This window comes from Bos javanicus, chromosome 10 (assembly GCF_032452875.1).
Source record: "Bos javanicus breed banteng chromosome 10, ARS-OSU_banteng_1.0, whole genome shotgun sequence".
Classification (NCBI taxonomy): domain Eukaryota; kingdom Metazoa; phylum Chordata; class Mammalia; order Artiodactyla; family Bovidae; genus Bos; species Bos javanicus.
Window position 1 is genome coordinate 24,522,455 of NC_083877.1, and position 7,111 is coordinate 24,529,565.

The following is a 7,111-nucleotide window of genomic DNA, read 5'->3' on the forward strand; positions in this document are numbered from 1 at the left end:
GCCACATGAAGGGGGTTTTTAATTTGAAAAATACAGTCCTCATTGCCATGGCAAAGACCTGTAATGTATATCCTCTTTAATATGGCTACTGAGGCTCAGCTATAAGCCCTGGAACAAGCAGGTTATTCAATCACAGAGAATCTGAGCAACTTTATGTTCAAAGTCATAAAAGATGATGACTACAATTTTTTGGCTTCAGTGTTCAGGAACATATACAGACTCCTGTGATTGCCCAATGAGTAAAGTACAGTTTTCATTACTGCATTAACTTATTTTTCATCAAATGAAAATTTCAAAAAGTATAAAATTCTAAGTAGGAAATGGTATCTAACAAAAAAGAAACAGATTTCATGATGGTTCTATCAATTAGCTTTTAAGAATACTAGTCATGCATCAGAATGATTGATGTCCTACCCAAGCTCTGCTCCTAACTGGTTATGTAACCTTGATTAAGCTACTAAACATCTCTACACTTCAATTTTGTCATTTGTAAATTGGAAGTTTCCTAGTATCTACCTGAGAGGTGGAGAGGGATTTAAAAGCTTAGCCCTTTGCCCATAAACCTGTCAATGTCACATATTGGGGACAAACAGAGCTCAGTGAGTGAATAAAATAATTTGTGAAAGAAATATTATTTTAAGACACGTGTGGTGTCTTAAAGCAATACAACCCTAAAGCAGACGACTCGGTCATGTGTACTATATTCTCAACACTTATTCATGTGACACATATGAGTAGGTGCTCAAAAAGTTGTCCTGAATGAATGAAGGTATAGCTTGGAATGATTATATCTCATGTAAGCATTAAATCATAATTTTAAAGAGCATTTTCTCTTGTACTTACTCATTTTACATCCATAAGGAAATGTTGGTGCCAAATAAAGCAAAATGAAATGAAACAAATATGAAAACAGAAAAAGTCAAACCTCTAACTCAAAGTACATTTATTTAGAGCAATAGAGCTCCTGCACATGAGTGTTCATACCAGCATTATTGATAAGAGCTGAAAAGTGAAAATAGCCAAAATGTTTCCAAAACAATCGTTCTTCAAGTGAAGAATGGATAAGGAGAACAGGTGGTATCACAGAGCAGCCTATTAAGTGACCACAAGGAGTAGTGAAGAACTGATACGGAGACACGCCATGGAGAGATTCCGCTAGGTGAAAGAAGATGGTACAAACAGTCATATGCGATCTGATTCTATCTCTAGGAAACGCCCAGACCGTCAAATCCATAGAGACAGAGAACAGAGGGGTGGATGCCAGTTTCTGGGGAAAACAGTAACGGGAGTGACTGCTAATGGGTACAAAGTTTCTTCCTGGGGTGGTGTTCTGGAATCACATAGTACTGATGACTTCACAACTCTGTGAACATGCTAAAAACCACTCAGTTGTACAGTTAAAAGCGTGAAGTTGATGATATGTGAATTATCTTTTTAAAGCTGTTATTTAAAAAGTGAAAGAGCTGAAAATACTCATATTGATTACAGATCAAGTGCTGGAACAGAAAGAGTCCTGGGGGGTTCTAACCTGCCAATATCAGGACAAAATAAGAGGGTTATAATGCTTTGATCTTAAAGAGGAGGGTAAAATTTATGAAGAGGGTTTCAGTTCAGTTCAGTTCAGTTCAGTCATTTAGTCATGTCCAACTCTTTGTGACCCCATGAATTGCAGCACACCAGGCCTCCCTGTCCATCACCAACTCCCGGAGTTCACTCAGACTCACGTCCATCGAGTCAGTGATGCCATCCAGCCATCTCATCCTCTGTCGGCCCCTTCTCCTCCTGCCCTCAATCCCTCCCAGCATCAGAGTCTTTTCCAAGCAGTCAACTCTTCGCATGAGGTGGCCAAAGTACTGGAGTTTCAGCTTTAGCATCAGTCCTTCCAAGAAATCCCAGGGCTGATCTCCTTCAGAATGGACTGGTTGGATCTCCTTGCAGTCCAAGGGACTCTCAAGAGTCTTCTCCAACACCACAGTTCAAAAGCATCAATTCTTCGGTGCTCAGCCTTCTTCACAGTCCAACTCTCACATCCATACATGACCACTGGAAAAACCATAGCCTTGACAGGATGGACCTTTGTTGGCAAAGTAATATCTCTGCTTTTCAATATGCTATCTAGGTTGGTCATAACTTTTGGTCCAAGGAGTAAGCATCTTTAAATTCATGGTTGCAGTCACCATCTGCAGTGATTTTGGAGCCCAAAAAATAAAGTCTGACACTGTTTCCACTGTTTCCCCATCTATTTCCCATGAGGTGATGGGACCAGATGCTATGATCTTTGTTTTCTGAATGTTGAGTTTTAAGCCAACTTTTTCACTCTCCTCTTTCACCTTCATCAAGAGGCTTTTGAGTTCCTCTTCACTTTCTGCCATAAGGATGGTGTCATCTACCATGAAGCAAATTCAGCTTATATTTCAGGATCCCATAGTGTCCTGAGCCCGAGAAACTTGATTCTGCAATCGCATTTTCTTTTTCTTAAGAAGAGCCTCTGAAATCACAGAAGGCTCAGGCTCTGCAAAACCTTCATCTGTACCTGTCAGTCCCACAGAATCATCCACGAGGGATAAAGGACAGTGAGGTTCAGAGACCTCCAGAATGCCAGGGCAAGTTTCTCTCGGTGAGTTTCATTCATTGCAAGTTACAGTGAGAGGCACACATTTCTCTGTTTTCTGCTCCTCTGATGTGGGAACATTGTGAACTTGTCAAGAATTTAGAATCCCTTTTTTCAGTAACGGACTGAGTGTTTGCTTGGTCACTGAATTTGACACACTTCAAAAGGATCAGAGGCCTCAGTACAGTGATGAAGATAATATGTCAGGTTATGTGGTCATGTTTATGTCCAGAATTTCTCACAGCACAGATCCTCAAGAGCAGAATCGGGATCATGACTAGCATTCTGTAAAGAGCTGCCATGATGACAAGATGAGGGTGGAGCTGTGTCACCAACATAGAAGCAAGACACCTCATGCACAAAATATTCACTGACTAGACTGCTCTGACCCCCAGGGTCCTTGACAGAAGGAATATCTTCTCAGGAAACCATCTTCATGGGACTCATAGCAGCAGCATTTCTTGAGCAACCATAAGAGTTGGAAAAGTCAAGGGAAGAGAGTGTAAAGGTCCCAGACATTAAAGACAGACTGTCTGCAGGTGAAACTCAGCAAGACACAAAATTGTGGTCTGAATTATAAAAATCAGACAGAAGCTTCAAGGTCATACGTTCATCCATGAACGAGGTGCCCTGGGAGTTTTCATCAACAGGTTGTGACATATTTCAGCATATATCAACTGAACTGTCATTGAACAGAGTTAATGTCACTTCCAGGAATTCTATGCCATCTGGAGAAATGTGACTGGGCTAAAAACAGGCATTTATGGAGAAGGCCTTTTAGATTCCTCTCTTCACTGTCCCTCCCAGATTCCTCTCTGTAGACCAATCCAAGAATTGCAGGATTCTTGGCACTGAGCTTCAGAGCTGGAAGTACTTTGACGATGCCTGTGGCATAAAATAGGAGCCTCCCCGGCAGCTCAGTGGTAAAGAATCTGCCTGCACGGGTACCATTCCTGTGTCAGGATAATTCCCAAGAGAAAGAAATGGCAACCCACTCCAGTCATCTTGCCTGGGAAATCCCATGGACAGAAGAGCCCACTACAGTCATAGGGTCGCAAAAGAGTCGGACATGACTTAGCAAATAAACAACAACTCAGCTAGCATAAAACACCTAAGACAGAAACAGAAACCCCCTTGCAGGGCTGCCCACAGCCAGAGCCCCATCTGCACTCGGGGTTTGTGCTCAGCTCCCCCTGCAGCCCTGTGTCACTGTGTCACGCAGAGCACAGTAGTACACAGCCGAGTCTGATGCTTGCACTGCCTGTTTCTGCAGGTGGAAGGAGCTGTCACGCTTAACAAGAGTGGCCTCAAAACCTTTACTCTTTGGGTTCTGTTCTGACATTGAGCCCTTCAGGAGGAGTTGAGGAGCTTTGTTGAGATGCTGGATATACCAGAAAAGATAGGGAGCCGAACTAGCAGTCTGGTAAGTGCAGTTCAGGGTCAGGAGAGCCCCCTCTGAGACAGTCACTGGGCCTTCTGTCTGGTTCACTGAGTCACCATTGGTCCCTCCTGGAAGAGAATCACTTTGTTATAGTAGAAATGTACAAGAGGAGAGTTTTCAGCCAGAGAAGAAAAATAAAACTTACCTATAATCATAGGAAAATGAAAAATCATTAACATTTAGGATAAAATGTTACTTACTGAATATTAAGATGATCAGAAGAACTGAGTGAATGGCAGAATGCATGCTCGCAAAAGAAAACAATCCTTGTTCCCTGGAATACACCAGTCTAACAAATCTAGTCTCCATCTGGATGTTACAGAAGCTCATCACTCAGAAACTGAGAACCCCTTTCTGTACTCCAGCAATATCCTGTCTTGTGGCTACAAAGCAGGCAAGTGAAACCAGCTCATGAGGAACCGCATCTGAAGGAAGCCCCGCCCCCTGGTGGTGGTCGTGAAAATTGCACCACAGTGCGGTCTGACCGATTTCTCCTCATAATAGCTTGTGGGGTACATACAGGAGAATGGGACAGGACCCTAAGAAGAGAGTCATAAACATAAACGTGCTTAGGGAAATATTCTATTATTACTTACATAATTTTTTTCCACCCTGTTAAATGACGATGGGGACTACATCCTCCAGGACCATTAAACCTATTCTAATATTAAACTCTGTATTTTGATTGCTGTGTTTATAAATTATGAGATGACAAATAATCAGTGTCTAGGCCACATCTCCCTGACTGCCTGGAAGTAAAACATATCTCTTTTCACACCTTCTGTGTCCCCCACTGTCCTTCCAGAAAGTCTGGTCCCCAAAGGCGTGGACAGGAGTTCAACCTTCAGAGATGCAGACGGGATGCTCTGTGCAATGGGCATGATTGTTGCAGAGATGCAGAGCCCAAGTGGCTCCACATTCCCTGCTCATGAGCAGAGGAGTAGGGAGATGTTCCTGCCTTGGGAGTGGGTGATACTTTCTCCTAGTTTCTTGGAGCAGGTGAAAAGCTCACTCCACTCCAAATATAGCTTATTGTAAGAGTACATAAACACTTTTTCCATATATCAGAAATATGACTCACTGATGAATAAATTTCCCCTGAGGTGACATTATTATTGGCAAAGAGAATATCCTGTACCCTGTTTGAATACAAACAATACACACCATGCCTGCAATATTTACCAATTGGACTGCTCTGACCCACAAGGCCATTGACAGAAGGATTATCTTGTCAGAAAACTCTCCTCCTGGAACTTACCTAGGTAGCAGCATTGCTGTAGCAGCCATAGGGATGGAAAAGTCAAGGGAAGAGAGAATAAAGCTCCTAGTCACTGAAGATGGAGTGTCTGCAGGTGTATCTCAGCAAGACATACAATCCTAGTCTGAATTATTAAAACCAGAGACTACCTTCCAGATCACACAGCCATCCATTAACAATGTTCCTGGGAGTTTTCATTAACAGGTTGTGAAATATTTCAGCATATATCAACTGAATTGTCATTGAAGAGTTAATGACACTTTAAGGGATTCTGTGTCTTTAGGGGGAATGTGAATGGGCTGAAAACAGGCATTTGTGGAGAAAAGTGCTTAGGTTCCTCTTTACACTGTCCCGCCCCAGATTCCTCTCTGTAGGGCAATCCAAGAATTCCAAGGTTCTTAGCTCTGAGCTTCAGAGCTGAAAGTACTTTGACGATGCCTCTAGCACAGAACTCTGGAGAGCTGCCCACAGCCTGACCCCATCTGTGCCCTTGGGTTTGTGTTCAGCTCCCCCTGTGGCCTCTCTCACTGTGTCACTCAGAGCACAGTAGTACACAGCTGAGTCTGATGTTTGCACGGAGGATTTCTGCAGGTGGAAGGAGCTGTCACTTGAGATACGAGTGGCTTCAAAGCCTCTGCTGGTCACCTTCTGGTTTCCTAATGAGCTTTTCAGGAGCAGCTCAAGCTCTTTGTTTTGGTACTGGACATACCAGAAAAGAAAACCTGAATAGCTGGACTGGTAAGTACACTTCAGAGTCAGAGATGCCTTCTCGGGAAGGGTAACAACACCTTCTGTCTGGGTCACCGAGTCTCCACTGGCGCCTCCTTAAAACACACACACAACACACACACACAGTAAGACTATGTTAAGTTGGCTAAGGAAGAGGGACCATCTCCCGCTTGATAGAGGTTACCTGACATCCTAAAACCAAAGAATGGAACATCTTAGAAATTTTAAATAAATGTTACTCACGCCTTGTCAACAAGATCACAAGTCCTAAGCACAAAGCAGACAGCATAGCTGGCTCAGAAGCAGTGGGAGGCTGAGTTTGGGGATACACGAAAGTTGAAAAAACTATTCCTCTAGTTTCTTGATCTTTTGTTGAAATCTTCAAGAAAATCTTGGCTCATGTGTTATGCAAGACAAACTCCCCTACAAGATCATGCTATAGGCTGAGCAAGAGAGAAAGGTTCTCAGAAATGAAAGATGAATTTATATCAAACCACCAAGGAAAGGGAGCAGCGCCCTCTGTCGTTCTCCCTCTGTTCCTGCAGTCTGCTGTACATCTTTTGGTATTTACCCTGAAAAGGAGCTCAAGCTGTAGGCATAGAAGGGAAATAGATATCTGGGATGAACATAGGGCTCAAGGAAGGAAGCACCAAATAATTTCTGCAGACTTCACAATGGTGTCCGAGACTGAGGTAATTCCTCTCTCTTTAAGATGCAGAGAAATACAGTTCCCTCAAGGCTTTCCAGGCCCAGCATCTATTGTCTGATCACATTGAGCAATAAGCTCATTTAGGCAACTTAAGTTATAGTGTGAGTGTGAAAAAAGACTGAACTGAGATCTCTTGTCATTTCCCTCACTGGTCCCCTAGAACCAGAGGATGAGCTGTCTCTGCTTAGAATGTTCTTCCTTTCTGCCCAGAATCTTTGCCTAGGCAACTTTTTATTCCTTCTTTAAGAACCAATTTACTCCTTATGAAAGTGCTGATCCAGTCCTTCAGGCTGATTTAGGACCCACCTCTCTTCCCACTGTACCTTGTACGCACATCTATCACTGTCATTTCTACACCATATT

The 7,111-nt window shown here is 43.0% G+C and overlaps 1 pseudogene; it reads right to left on the minus strand.

The window, feature by feature from the left end:
* Positions 1–926: 926 nt before the first annotated feature.
* Positions 927–6,831, minus strand: LOC133255911 (T cell receptor alpha variable 18-like; annotated as a pseudogene).
* Between the last annotated feature and the right edge of the window lie 280 nt (positions 6,832–7,111).